At 33.9% G+C, this 16,123-nt stretch overlaps 1 long non-coding RNA gene across 1 annotated transcript in view; it reads left to right on the top strand.

Moving 5' to 3' along the window:
• Positions 1–12,959, top strand: part of LOC131497654 (uncharacterized) — a 52,135-nt gene extending 39,176 nt beyond the window's left edge. The window contains exon 3 of the long non-coding RNA XR_009255075.1: positions 12,880–12,959. This is a non-coding gene — a long non-coding RNA (uncharacterized LOC131497654). The remainder of the gene's footprint in view (positions 1–12,879) is intronic.
• Positions 12,960–16,123: the final 3,164 nt, after the last annotated feature.

Genomic DNA, 16,123 nt, shown 5'->3' with positions numbered 1-16,123 from the left:
TTTTGATGCTCTGTTGTTAGGTGCATAAACATTTGAAATCGTTACCTATTCTGTGAGAACTGACTTTATCATTTTGTAATTCTCCTCTTTATCTCTAGTAGTTTTCCTTGTTTGGATATCTTCTTTGTCTTAAACTAGTGTATTTGTTTTTATTTGGCATCTTTAATGATTTCTTTTGGTGATTTCCTTATTTTTAAGGCCTTTTTTTAGAGCAGTTTTAGGTTTACAACAAAGTTAAGAGGGAGATACAGAGATTTTCTGTATACTTCTTGCCCTCACACATGCATATCCTTCACCATTATCAGCATCACTCACCCGAATGGTGAGTTTTTACCAAAATGAACCTACGTTGACATACCATAATTACCCAAAGTCCATAGTTTATCTTAGGGTTCATTTTTGGTAATCATTCTATGGATTTGGACAAATGTATAATGACATGTATCATTACAATATCATACAAAGTACTTTCGTTGCCCTAAAAGTCCTCTGTGCTATCTTTGTATTTCTGTCTCCAAATTTAGAGGCAGTGGTTTGCCCCGTGTCTTCTCCTTACTTGAGGATCTAAGAAGTGTGTTTATTTTTCAGTCTACTAAGCATTTTACTTACGTTAGTATAAAATGGCAACCTCCAAGCTTATTATGTATGGAATTTGAAACTGGAGGTTTAAAGATTTCCTCTTAATTTAGTTTCCTCCAACTTGAGTTCCATGTCTAGGTGTAATTTTTTGATATTTACCCTGCTTGGTGTTCTATGAGCTTTCTGGATCAATGGTTTGGTGTCTTGCCTTGATAAAGTTCTTAGTTACTGTTATATCAGTTATTTCTTTTGTTCTGTTCTCTCTTTCTTTACTCCTGGTATTCCAATAAAAGTCCTACTATACTTTTTGGAATTGTGTAACATTTATTGGGTATTGTATTCCTTTTTTCTTAATTTTTAAATAAATTATTTTAATTCATTTGGAGTAAGATTTATTAAAAATATATAAATCTAATTAATATGGTTATGTAATATATTAAACATACTATATATTTTATATATGTGTTTTATACATTTACTATTATATATTACATTGTACATATGTTAAAAGTAATGGTGAAATAAAGACTTTTCTTCTGTGTAACTAACCACTAATCATTATCTGAAAGTAACCTCCATATTCACTGTGGCAGGCAGACTTTAAAATGAACCCTAACAATTCCTATGTTTTGGTATTCGTTCCTTATATAGTCTCTTTCTTATGTGAGCCGAGCTGAGGACTTCCTTCTAACCAAAGAAATGTAACAAGGGTAATGGGATGTCACTACCATGATTAGACTCTGTAAGACTATGGCTTACATCATCGCAGACTCTCTCACTTACTGGATTTGACGAAGAAAACTTCATCATGTTGGAGAGGTCCGCAAGCAAGAAACTGAGAATGGCCTCTGACCAACAAGGGACTGAGGCCCACAGTCCCAACAACCTGTGAGGAACTGAAATGTGCCAGCAACCATGTGAACGTGGAAGCATTTCTTTCCCCAGTGGAACCTTCAAATGAAGCCTCAGTCCTGCTTGGTTCCTTAAATTCTGACTTGTGAGAAGACCCAGAAGCAGAGGACCCAGTTAAACCATGCCGGAATTCCTGATGCATAGAAACTGAGAGAGAGTAAAGGTGTGTTGTTTGAAACCACCATATTTGTTATAATTTGTTATGTACCAATATATATTTAATAAACCTATCAAACAGAGATTGCTAAATACCAAAATACCTATCTAATGGAATACTAGTGAAAAACAAAGATAAATGCACTTGTGATACATGCAAAATCATGGTTCAGTTGCTGAGACATTATGCTGAGTTAAAGAAGCAGTACATAAATATGCACTAACTCTTGGGACCCTTTTCAAATATGGAGTCTAAAAATCACAAAAGTATATAAAGATAATTCAAAAAAGTCAGAATAAAAGGAAAGGACTGATTAGAAAGATAAATGAGGGAACTCTATAGAAATTTGTCATATCTATTTAGAGGTGTGCATTGCATGGTTGAACACACTGGTCAAAACTTGTTGAGCTTTACACTTTACATATGTGCATCTCACTGTTGGCCAAAAACAAAGTGAACAAATTAAAAAAAAAAAAAGACTAAAATTCTATAAAATGTCAGTTATTTGTTGCATAGCAATGGAAAGAACAGGGATAGTCCTTGCCTTTAATGAATTTATAGAAGAGAATCATTTAACAATAATTGAAAGCATTATATTTCTTATAAAAGGAGAATTAGAGGATGATATGACCATATAAAAACTTGTGTCTACCCTACTTTTTCTAGCTGTAGAATACCTGCATTTTTTCTGCCAGTTATTACTGTATCTTGTTCATATCTTGCTATTTAGTTATAACTACTGATCTGACTATGAATTGTCACCTGCTGGGTTTATTTTTTAGCATGAAGTAAAGTTTGATATTACCTAGCCTAACCTTTCTGTTTTACAGTTTAGAAAAACTTTTATGTCTCTAGACTTGGCTAGGATTCTAGGCTTATATTCATCCTTGGCTGCGATGTGAATAGGGGAATCAGTGATTATTTTCATTAGGTTTCATCATCTGAAAGCATAGTGACAGTCATTTCCTTGGCAATGAGAATGTTTTAATGTAAATTTATCCTTAAAAAGGAGTTACTTATTCACTAAAGAGTTGGTTGTAACAATTGCTGCAGTTACATAGTGAACAGCAAGTCTATTTTACTAGTGTATAGCTGCATTCGTGTCATTTACTAAGGAAAAACAAGACAAAACAACTACAAGAACAACTCATGGTGCTGTAGTTAACACTTTTGTTTGTACTCTGAAGTTGTCTCCATTTGAAACTTTCTGACTAAAAGGCACATTGGTAATGAACCGATTATTGTATATATCTCCTAGTTCCATAAATTCCCATTTACTAATTCATTGCCTAATGTGCAGTTATATCAGGTGACGAAGTTTTGGTTTGTAAACTTTGTTTCTTTTTTTCCTTGTTAACATAAAAAAATAGAACCTCTTCCATTTACTAATATATTTCCTTCTCTTAAAGCATTCTTTTTTCCTTCTTCATATTATGGTTACTTGAGATCTTATATTAAGTCCCTCTGCTTCATCCACTGCTTATTGTGCCAGTTTAATTTGATCTTAAAGGGTTTGAGGTAGGCCAGAGGTTAAAACTCTTTACACTTTTCCTCATTTCCGTTTTACTTACTTTAGAAGTGCCTGTCATCACTTACTCTTTAAAACGTTTTTTTGTTTAATTCATTCATGATCATATGTTCGTATTATTCTTACTAAATCAGTTAAACTACTTCCTTTCTGGACAAAATGGATTCTCCAGTGCAGGAAAGCTATAGTCTCTTAGAAAGTATTAGCAGACACTTTGACACAATATTCTCAAAGGATATGCCATGCTCTCTTTGATACCATTATATGCACCAATATCTGCATCACAAATTATTTAAGTTCTTTGACGTTTAATTTCTTTTTAATGTTTATTTATTTTTGAAAGAGAGAGTGAGAGCGACAGAGCATGAGTGGGGTAGGGGGAGAGAGACACACACACAGAAATCCAAAACAGGCTCCAGGCTCTGAGCTGTCAGTCAGCACAGAGCCTGATGCAGGGCTTGAACTCATGAGCCATGAGGTCATGACCTGAGCCGAAGTTGGACGCTTAACCGACTGAACCACCCAGGCACCCCTAAGTTCTTTGACTTTTAAATACAGCTCCTTTCATTGTATTATAACTGGTAGTTTGATAATTATGATACTGCAAAATTTTTATTGTTGAATCTAGTGAATATGTATTACCAATACTTTGTCTTTCCACTCATATGTGGTCAGTTTATTCCCTGCCTCCATTCCCATTCTCACTCACTCTGATCAAATGAAATTTATTTGAAGTTCCTCTCTTGTTTCATTTGTTTGGTAAGATCATCACAACGGGGATGAGGCACATTGAGCATTTGGCACAGCGACAATCAACAATTTTTCATCTTTAAGCATTTTACCAACGCTGACTTTGGAAGTGTGTCTTACTAAGGTTATTTATTCATAGATACCTGAATATAAAACATAGTAAGTGACATAGTCTCTGTTGGAAAATTGCTAAAGAGACTACTCACTAGGTTTAAAAAGCTGTAACGGTTAGTTTCACACAGTGGAGAACAGAAAAAATATAAAGAGACATAAGCATTTTTGAAACATTCATTTTGTAGTGTCTAAAATTATAGGAACTTTATCAAATTGGGGTGTACCTATTATAATTTAAATGCATACCAACTCATGCTAATCAAGAGGAAAAGAATTCCTGAGTAAAATAAAAGGACATATAAATCTGTAATATTTTAGCTTGTTTTGGCTATTGAGAATAGTTCTCTTTGGATCTCTTTGATTTATGCCTGACACTGTTAATTTTGTTCTGGACTATTTTCCCCAGGATGTTTGTATAGCAAACAGCCTCAGGTGATAGAGTTAGAATCTCTTTCCGGGGAAGATAGCAAATTTATTTTCTAAAGAAGAAACCAATGGTAATGTTTGCCACTGATGCAAAGTTTGCCATCAACCTCTCCCTTGTAAGATTGGGTTTTCCTAAGCTTCTGGTTCCTCTGCTATGACACACATCACTGTGTGTGCAGAATTATTTAGACCTCTATGTATCAGGTCTTGGACAATAAGGAGAACTGATGTGATCTTGAAGCTCATGTCGCCTGCTGTGCAGGAGTAATACGTTCCTTTGCCTCTGACGCAGGAATCTTGTAGCTTCTATTAATATCTGTGAAACAGCGGCAGGCTAAATTGTTAGCTTGAGTGTAGGGTAAAATCTCAGACCCTTCACAGGATCTCCTCTACTACACGAAAATATATGTCTTTCATGACTTCTTTTTCTAGAAGTAAAACTAAGTTTTGAATAGAAATATGCTAGATTTTTTTTTTTTTGCTAAAAGAACAAAGAAAAGAAAAAAAGAGGAAAGAGAGAATAGAAAAAAACTAAAAAATGACTTTTCATTTGTTATTTAATCATTCAAATCGAAAAAGTGTCTCCTTCATACTATGGACTCTTCAAGAAAATAGAGAACAGAGTGGGCATGGTACCACATTTATGGAGTGACTTTCTAGTTATACATTAAAAAAATTACAGGTGAGCATCTGGGTGGCTCAGTCGGTTAAGCGTCCGACTCTTGATTTTGGATCAGGTCATGATCTCGTGGTTTGTGAGATCGACCCCCTTTTGGGATCTGTGCTGACAGTGCAGAGTCTGCTTGGGATTTTCTCTCTCTTCTCTCTCTGCCCCTCCCCCTCCCTCTTGCAAAATAAACAAACTTAAAAAAAAAATTACAGGTGATGATATGTACCATGAAGGAAATGAAGATGATTGGAGAGAATGTGATTAAAAGAGGGCTCCCTTAGTGATTTAAAAAAAAAAAAATCTCTTCTTAACTCTTAGAGACTTAATCTGGGAGCATGGTTTATAAAAGAAAGCCCTGGATTCTGGAAATGGAGCTGATATTTATTAAATGTGAGATCTCTGCAAGGACATAAACACTGTCATGTTGACTGATAGCTTCTCTAATTATAGTACTGACATACTGTAAACATATTTTTAAAACTGTAGAGGACACAAAAAATGTTTGATATTATTAGTAATACTTAAACTACCAGAATTCTGTTCACTTTTATTTTTCAACTAAACTTAGGAGTTGATATGACCATCCTTTGTTTTTGCCTTTATGACTTGGGAATTGTTTACAAGTATTAGTAAGCTTTCCTCCATCATAGAGTATTGTGGTCAAAGTCGAGCTGTCTTTAATAAATAAGCTCGTAATGTACCTCTGGATCATTGTACTTTATACATACTATCTTAGAGTCATTTTGCAGATATGAGTGTAGGAGTTGGCTTTGAATGAACACTGTCTCGAACAAATTAAGGAAGCCTAATAGCCTTACCTCTTTTAGCTTACGCATTGTTTTCTTTGATGTTTCTATCACCCTTGTAAAAAAAAAAAAAAAAAGCAGAGGGTGGGGGTATATAACTGCATTTCACTAAGCGGAATCTGGGCAATTCAGAAACAGTGTCTGTACTATATGATTTACAACTTTTGAAGTAAGTATTTTTAATTAATAATTCAAAGAATTTCTCTTATCATCACTTTGAATCTCCTCAGATCACAAGACCATGAATGCATAAACCTTATGGTCTCAATGTTGAAATCCAGAGACCTATTTTTTTATAAATTAGATACAATTTGAATTATCAATCTTTGTCATATAGAGGATGATGAGAGAAAAAAGGTATGCTTAATTTTGGATTTAATAAATGATGTGATATTATACATTGATTAAAATTGTGATGTTATAGACATTAAAATTCAGAGTTTTAAATTTAAATTCAATTTAAATTCAGATTTACTTTCATATTTAAATTCAGTTTTAATTTAAATTCAATTTAATTCAATTTACTTTCATATTACAGGTAAAGAGAATATAGTAAGAATAAATCAATAAAGGTTTTTCTCATCAATAATCAAAAAAGGATCTGTCATGATCACAAGAGTAGTGAAGTTAAAGTAAGATCTGTAAGTTGGGCTTTCTCTTTCCTTGTCAAGGGCCCTTCTAACTATTCCATATTTCACAAATGTGATACTTGCATGATATACATCAGAGTCATCTCTGGTACTTGTTGAAAATTCAGATTTCTAGGCCCCCAAAGAAACATGCTGACTCTGAATTTGGGCAATGAAGCTTATAAACACGCATTATGATAAGCTTTTTTCAGGACTTAATGTGTGCTTAGAATGTATACAACCAGCGAATTAATTAACACATGAAAACAAAATGACTGGTCTACTGGAGTTATTGAGCACTTCAATTAGTATAAGTGAAAAAAGTACATAAACAATCGTATTTTCTTTAGAATTCTTTGATAAACTTATTTTTATCTTTCAATGAAAGTTCATTTTTAATAATTTAAAAATATGTACAAAATTCCCCAAATGTATATACACACACACACACACACACACACACACACACACACGTATCCTTAAAGAACTCAGATGATATGATTCCATGTAATAATATATGAAAAGTTATAAATGATAAATCATTATATAAAGGGAAGTAATTGAGAATCATTTATTTTAAAAGTATACTCCTGCTTATCAATTATTATATTTTATTTTATTAGCTTAATTTAATCAGTTTCTTAAACTTCTTTTGGAACTCAAAACCATAAATTTGAGTCTTGGTTCTTTTCTAGTTTCTTTTTATGCTCTTCTCTAGGGTAATGTCCCTCAGCTTGTTCTTTTTAACTGACCTTTAATTTCTACGTAGTGAATTGCAAAAAAACAAAAACAAAAACAAAAAAAAAACCGTACATTTATAGTTGGATAAATTAGTTTCTTTTTTTTTTTTTTTTTTTTTTTTAATTTTTTTTTCAACGTTTTTTATTTATTTTTGGGACAGAGAGAGACAGAGCATGAATGGGGGAGGGGCAGAGAGAGAGGGAGACACAGAATCGGAAACAGGCTCCAGGCTCCGAGCCATCAGCCCAGAGCCTGACGCGGGGCTCGAACTCACGGACCGCGAGATCGTGACCTGGCTGAAGTCGGACGCTTAACCGACTGCGCCACCCAGGCGCCCCTGGATAAATTAGTTTCAATGGTAAAAATGCAGCTAAAGTTATTGAGAAGGAAAATATATTAGATAATATTTTAAAACAATATCCTGGCTCACAAGGAACACGCATGGCTCTGTGCAGTTAAATGATTACATTCCTGATAGGTTTAATTGTAAAGTCTGAGAAAAAGGAAAGATATTGTCATGATGTGAAGCTGAACACAGAAAACAAAAGAACAATGCAAGAGTAGTCGACATAGGGAACTGGATAACAACAACAGCTACAAAGACTAGTTTTGAATAGGCAGCTAAGAGAAGAGTTTTCTGCATCTTAGGCTGTTTAATCTAAGTTAATTGTAGTCCTTCAAATTGGGGTAATTTCATAATATTCAAATGTTAATTAAGCATATGTATTCGATACTATCCTATGTGGTAAGTATATACTAAAGGAAAAAATGATGGATATAAAATCTTTAGAAATCCCTGGCATATAGAAAGCATTTAGTAAATCATGTTAATTAAGATTATATAAATGACAAATGAAAATTAAATATGCACAAAGTAATACAGGGCTCCCTAGAGGTGGTTCATAACTACACAAGGATTTACAGTGCAAGGTAAGGGGACAGGGACGTTTAAATGAAATGGGGTTCTGATAAATAAGTTATTTCATACATGGATCCATAACAATATGTGCAGAGTAGAATGGGGAGAAAAATAAGAGCAAGAAGATCTAGCACTTCTTAATGGTTCTAATTAAAATTCTCATGCTCTAACATGTGTCTCTGTTTGTGTCTGCACGCATGAGTGTGTCAGGATGGGCAAAGGATGTGAGGCAGCGCAGGGTTCAAAAAGAGGTTGGAATATGGAAGATGGGATAACGCAGGTAACTAGTCAGTCCATGGAGGTGGGATCAGGGCAGAAAGCTAAATCTGAAGGAAAAAATTACACTGACAATTGTGTGTCCTGTGACTCAAGAAACTCCCAGGAGCCCAAGAATCATTTCTGAGATCTTCGTTCCTGATCTCAGTTTTGATCAGCCGATGTTGGAGGACGTCTAGAGGATGTGACCACTGGTTGGCTCATGAGCTGGCCTCACCCATTTGGAGTCTCCTCACCTCCTTCCCTGTCCTTGGAATGTACATTTTACCCACTGTCCCCATACTTGAAACTACTTTAAGGACACAGCTTTGAGAGAGTAAGATGTTATTGAGCCCATATGACTGAACCAAGTTAAGGCTTCTATGTAAACTGTTAAGATTCTGGGGACAGTGCAGAGAACTACTACTCATCTTGTGGCTGCTCAAGACAAGTCTAGTATGTAAGTTCCATTGTGTGTGAAAACTGCCACCAACCAATCTGGTCTGCCTCTTTCTTTCACTCCATGTATGGGGGCCAGTTTCAGGTTTCACCCGGAGAACTCCCTAGTTTGTGACCCAGTGACAGGACATCTTAATCCAAACTCTGGAGATTAGAGGGACTGAATGAGCTTCCACTGTAAGTGATGTCTCAAGGACTGAGGCAGATTTGGATTGGGATGATTCCCTCAGTAGACTCAGTGTAAGGCCTAGAAAAACTACAGGAGATCCTAAAATTTTGCCAATTTCTTATTTAAGGATTCAGTTATTATATATTTATTGACACTCTCTGATACTACTCCATGAAGATGGCTTTTCTTTTATTCCATTTGCAGAGGGTATTGGGATGTTGGATAGAAGGGACCATAGGACACGTTATTCCCTGATACATGAGGTTTCTTGGGGGAAAGGGGATGGTTACAGAGGTCTGAATGTTGTCTGTACTACTATTCCTACATGTCATAGATTTGCGATTAATGTGGCTTCACACTTTGTAGAAAAATACACAATTTAATAATTGTGTATTAAACATCTAGCTAATATAAAAAATGTTTTGAGAAAACATTGGGAGAAAAATATTTTAGAGAAACAAGCAGAATGTGACAGAAGGAAGAATATAGGCTTTTAGTATGATTTGAACCAGGTTCAAACAGATGGAAGAGTAATTTAAGAAGTAAAGTTGCATCATTCCTTTGCTTGTCCAGGCATCCCTCCAACCCTCCTCTCTTCCATAATCTAAGTTAGACTAAGTGCTCATAAAGCACCCTGAAATTCAAAGGTAGCATTTAGGTATCTGCATTCTAGAAAAATCGATCATAGCAGGAAATGTTTCATTTTTTTCTTGTATCCCTTGAATCTCGGTACCCAGACAAGAACCTTGAAACTGCAAAAGAGCTCAGTGGATAATTTGTTTATTGTTAAAATAATCTCATCTCAACTTAGTTTAAAATAGGTAATTTTTATTCTTTTCAGTTTGTCACTTGTTTATTTGATTTGTGCCTCTTCCCTCTTGAGAGGGAAGTAGGAAGGAAATAAGACAAGTTATGGGATATGTGTAGTCACTTTTCTCTGTTAGAGGTTCTGAATCAAATTTGAATCTCACACCCCTTTTCTAGGAATGTTACTTGTCCTATCTTCTACATGAACACAAAATTCTGCTAGTAGTTCTATGATGGTGATGTAATGTTTAAATATAGCTTCCAGGTGAAATACCACCTCATCAGCGTGGTACATTTTCATGTTGAGAAGGTTTCCTCTTTTCCTGGGATTTCTAGAATCCATTCCCAAATGTGTTTGTCAAACACTATTTAACTGGAATATTCTATAGAAGTTTCTCTAGCTTTAAAGTTTTTATTAAAGCTAATAACCTTTTCAAAACTGAATATCAAAGTACATTTCATCTGTGGGAGAGGAATTTTTCACATATTCTTGCACACTCTAAAAATATAAATTTAAGCTTTGGTATAATAATTATGTGTACTATATCACTTTATGTATTACTATTCTGGGATATGTGCACATTTGCCTGAGGGTGTGTATAAGATGGTTAGTGTAAAAACATAAACAAAGTGGGAGGGTGATACCAAAGCATAAATGAAGAAACATTTAATGGAATGTTCTGCACTTGGTATTCTACTTTGAACAATCTATTTAGTGACAATTACAGACTTGAAATCGAGATAGAAAGATATTTCACTGTAGGCAAATTCTAGAAGTAATTGTGTGGGCCGCTTAGAACTGCTGCTGGATCCCCTTCTTGATTAACCACTGATGAGAAATTGTTGGTACCTTGTTCTCTCCAGGGGGCCATTTCCTTTGAATTTCATAAGTTCAAAGAAATTCCTATGATTTGATCCACTTTTGAATATGAATAAAGCTCCTTATAAGCTTAGTGAGAGATTCATGTTAAGTCAGACCTCTCTATAAGAAAAAAAACCCCACAAAATTGTCTTACAAGATCTAAACCTTAAAGCCCAGTTTCTTACTGAATTCTTGATACCTTGGTTGATGTGATCATCACAAATATTTTTTAAGTACTTGAAAAGGTGAACAAAATTTAAAATCTTTTATTTATGATTTGTCTTAGATGCTGCTGGGAAAGCTCTAATTATGAAAACTAACAATTTTCTATATTAGGAAACAAAAATATGTTTGGTAAAGTGATATTTGTAATTGAAAAAAATGCTCATTTGTTGCTGTGTACGGACTATTTTCAGTTCCATTTACATGAAATCTATAACTCTTAGAACTTTCAGAACCTGAAACCTACAACTTTTAGAACTTTTAGAACTTTTAGGACATTGGAAAATAGCTAAATAATTATACTAAAGGCCTAGAAGGAACTAGTTAAGTTTGATAATTTTGGAGTTTGAAAGTGATGTGTTATAATTTGTTATCAAGAATGGAAAGGTTGGTGCTTCTTTGCTGATAGTTTCGTTATCACAGTATTATTGAAAGAGCAGTGATAATGCCTAAAACCTAGTGCCCACACACAAATTTTAGGCCTAACTGATTGGCAGTGGGGAATCAATTCTTCAATCTCTGATGGGAATACCAGGATAAACAAAACCTTTTCTTCCCTGTTTGATACTTAAGAACTAGGAATTTTAAGATCTTTATTGGGCTCAGGACACAGAACTGGTTGAAGATTCTGGTAATGTCTCCACTGTAGAATCTCAATAAAGAAGCTAGAATATTTTACCTTAAAACTTATTTTAAAGGGGTAAATTAAGAGAAACTGTTAAATGCTGAAAGTTTTGAAGCAGTCTTTCAAAAGTGGCTTTCCTTTTTATTATCGAGCCAAAGATGATTCCTATAACCATCAAATCTAAACATACAGTCCTAAAGGTAGCAAAACAACAGGGATTCTTTAAGCACTATATGTGCATTTTATCACTTACTGATTTGAACCGTAATAACTGTAATAGTTATATGCATACAGTTTCACATAGCCCTTTCACATCATTAGTCAGTGTAATAAAAAGATATTAAGTTCCAGGGAAAAAAAGGATTAGTAAAATAAATTCCCAAATTTCAAAGAGTTAACAGTTTAACCTGAGATATATGCTAAATATACAAATACAGCTTGGTAAATGTCATGATAATGTTACATGAGTATGGGTGGAGAGAAAACTTCATTATTTCTGGGGAATATTATTTATTTTATGTGATCCTCCTACTAATATGATAAAGGTTCCCTAAAGTTTATTCAAGGCTTTTCTCCCCATATTATCTGCTTTTTCCCTCATGATTTTAAACCTTGATTAGAACCTGATTCCCTCACATCATCACTAAAGCATGGTTAAGTGTCTCCCTTCCTAAAATACACATAAAAGTGACTCAGACTCAAGTTCTTGTTCAACTACTTTGGCACCTCTCTCCTTTCATGACCACCTACTGTTCTTTTTATTGCTAACTACACTGTCTCCCTCCCGTTTTTCACATTACTTATTCACTCATCACACCCCTCACTGTGGTTTCTGCTGCCCAACATTTTAGGAAGCTAATGCCTACACCAAAAACAATTTTTTAAAAAAGGAGCTCTGATATGAGAAGCAGTTTGTCCAAAGTCAAATAAATAGCAGAAGGTAAGCGAGATCTCTGGATTCCAATGTTGCTTCAGAAAATAATTTATGTGTGAAATAAAAAAGGTACATATTATAATGCAGATCTGTTGAAATTAAATAAATTGAAAATCATTTGCTTATTTTCAACACATAGCTCTTTGCTCCTGCTCACTGACATATAAACGTATCCATGTAGAAAACATCATGTACATTTAAATTTTAACAATACTGATAATTTAAAACATGTCAATAAGAATCAAGCCCATAATCATGTATAAAGCTGTCAACGACTTTTTACTATGCTTAAATTCAGGTCTTTGTTGTTTACAGTGACCTAGATGACTATGTTTGTTCACCTTTGCCTTCATCTCTGACCTCAACTCAGGCCACAAGAGGAGAAGAAATACAGGGTGAGTTCCATGTGGAACCAGAACTGACTCCATGTGGCAGCCATTTCTGACCCACTGTGATGATATAAAAAGTCACTTAGGAAACAAACTCAGATGACAAATGGTAAAAAGATAAATTGACTCTTGGATATTAGGATTTTAAGAAACTCTCTATATGCCACAGCATAATATGCTGTTTTGATAGATTAGTGAGCTTGTAACAGCAATTTTCCCAACTCAGTACATATGATCCAGGATAGTGATGGCAGCAGTGAGGCTATACCTTATACCCATTCAGGAGAGGTCAATTTCTAACATAGCAAATATCCAACAAATACTTGTTGAAAATGAATTAAAAAGTGAATTAATAAAAATTATTTGGTATCCTTGAAATAAGTACAGTTGATTTGGGTGATCACAAAATTAAGGTTAGCATAAGAAATTTAAATTATATTTAACTGTATTTCACTAGACAAGACCCAGTTTTAGATTTTGTTTGTCCTAGACAGAATTATCATGTGTTCCTTTGGGATTCACCATTAAGTAAAGAATGCTGCTGAGACTACTCTAAAAATTGCAGCAAATTATCACAATTAAAGGAGGTACTTTACAAAATAATCCGTAAAGTTTATAATCTACCCTTCAGAATTAAAAAAATATTTTCAATAGTAGGTCGTTTTTAAAGCAAAGAGTTATTTAAAGTTAAGTATATTCAGCTTGAGTTTCTTTTGTGACCTTTCTTTGAGAGCACATCATTTTAGTTTTGTGTGAGGTTTAAAAAAAAAAAAAAGGAAATTGGGATTAGAGATATCATGTATGCAGAGACACCATCGGTAGTCATCTCACAGGTAGGATTGACAGCTGGAAAGAAGGGTGAATAAATGGCAGTTTTTCATCTGAAACTGTCTACTTCTCTCAAACTATTCATCAAGAACAAGATAAAACATTTTAGGATATTTTTATTTAAGGAGAAATACTTTCTGTGATCTGTGTTCATTACTAAAATGATTGTCAAATATAGCAACAAAAATAGAAGGTACTACTGAATCAATGTATATGAATCTGGTTTGGAAAGGTAAGAAAAGGGGTAGAAAATGATAAACAGGGTATCTAAGAAAGATGGATTCAAGAGTTAGAGCAACTGGTTTGGGAATAGCAGTGTCAATGAGAATTTTTTTTGTGTTTTTGTTAAGCTTTGAAAATATCTATGCAATATATTAGAATACCCTTAGATTAATCTTATATAGAAAATTATAATTCCTCAATTATTATAGAAGTATATTTTAATTTTTATATGTTTCAGACTTATTTTAAAATCTTATGTAGTTAAAATTATCTGGTTATACTTTGTCATCTTAAGCAGCATTGTGAAATACTGCTATTATTTAAAAATATTCGCTCATTAAGAAGTCATATTTTACTCATTTTGATTCTAGTTGAAACAAAAAGTTATAGTGAGATAATGTAGGCACTAGATATTTACTCCATGGTTCAATTTACAGGGTACTCTTCATGTATATATGCTTTTTTACTCTATAATAACTTTGTGAACTTGAGCTTCATTTTGCAGAAAAGAAAACTGAATGGCATAAGTAATAAGAAAAGGAACTAGATATAGAATTGAGAGCTTCTGGCTTGGTAGGTCAAGGATATTCAAATATAGCAAGTTGCAAGGAGTCCTTAATACATGACCTTGATGGTCGGTAAAGCGGAGTTTATAGTTCTGCCATGAATTAACTGTAAACCCTTAAATATTCTAATTAGCCTCCTTAGACAGTGGATTCTTCACTTGTAAAATAAGAAGATTGGTTTAAACATGAGTTCTAATTCCTACTGTCTCTAGAATTATTCTGTGTGGCTGGGACCCTACCATCTTCATGTACATCTAGTGGGTGTGAGGGCATCCAATATAGTGACACATTTCCCCACTTACGTTCTGAAACAACTCAACCAGGTAGGTAAGTAAAGAGCAACACGTCATACTTATTATGTGTGAAGTTTTTAAAAGAGAATATGGTTTATATTTGTGGGAAAACAGACCCAAGTGAACACCCTAAGATGGATTATCCACCAATAACTACATTGAATTGGGTCAGCCATTCCCCATTTTCAGAAACAGAATTTGCCTCTTATATTATTTCTGCCATAGATGATGGATAGTGAAAACGAAGTCTTCTCTTTTCACGTCCCAGTTAATAAGGGGGAAATGGAGTAGGGAGTAAAGTCTTAGATGACTGGAAACTTACTTTCTCATTCTCAGCAATTGGATAAATGCTCTCCACCTTTATTGTGTAAAAATGAATGGTAAGAGAAAAGCCAGAGAGAGATCCTATGTTAACTTGTGTTCTTCCTCTTCTTCCTCTTGAAATGTCAAGTGAAGTATTTTCTTCTTAATATTTTGCTTAGATTGGACCTTAAGTTTTATAGATATATATATCTATCTATATATATATATATATAGATATATATATAGATATATATATCTCAAACCTAAACAAGTCTATACTTAAATTCATAGAAGAAAGAGTAAAAATCATTGAGTTTTAAAAAAAATCAGACTAAATGTACTTGTTTATCCTATTTCCTTCTTATGGTTTGTTTTTTTTCTATAACAATTTCAGTTAAATGTGATAATAGTCAAGGGCCTTCTTCCTTACTTTGAAATTCATTTTTCTGTTTATCATAATTAGCTAATCTCTCCACATTCACTAAAAATAGTCAATTTTATTACATGTGTGGTATCTAAATGTTTTCTTGTGTGTTAACCAGATTTTAAAGATTTACTTGATTTACTAGGTTTTAAAAATTGGTTTTTATAGGGGTGCCTGGATGGCTTAGTTAAGCATCCTATTTTGGCTCAGCTCATGATCTCATGGCTTGTTAGTTTGAGCCCCGTGTTGGGCTCTGTGCTGACAGTTCAGAGCCTGGAACCTGCTTCAGATTCTGTGTCCCTCTCTCGCTCTATCCCTCCCTCACTCATGCTCTATCTCTCTCTCTCGATAATAAATATTAAAAAATTTTAAAAATAGGTTCCTATAGATTTTTTTCCTTGTGTATGTTAAATTCTTCAGTTTTGCATACGGATCTTATTACAGGTTTGAAGGAAAAATATAAGTTCTATTTTTTTGATCAATGCTTATTCATTTCTTAAGCTATGGAAGATAATCTTGTATCTTATTCATAGC

Source organism: Neofelis nebulosa, chromosome 1, assembly GCF_028018385.1.
Source record: "Neofelis nebulosa isolate mNeoNeb1 chromosome 1, mNeoNeb1.pri, whole genome shotgun sequence".
Classification (NCBI taxonomy): Eukaryota; Metazoa; Chordata; class Mammalia; order Carnivora; family Felidae; genus Neofelis; species Neofelis nebulosa.
The sequence above is the reverse complement of the archived record's forward strand: the minus strand, read 5'-3'. Positions and strand labels throughout refer to the sequence as shown.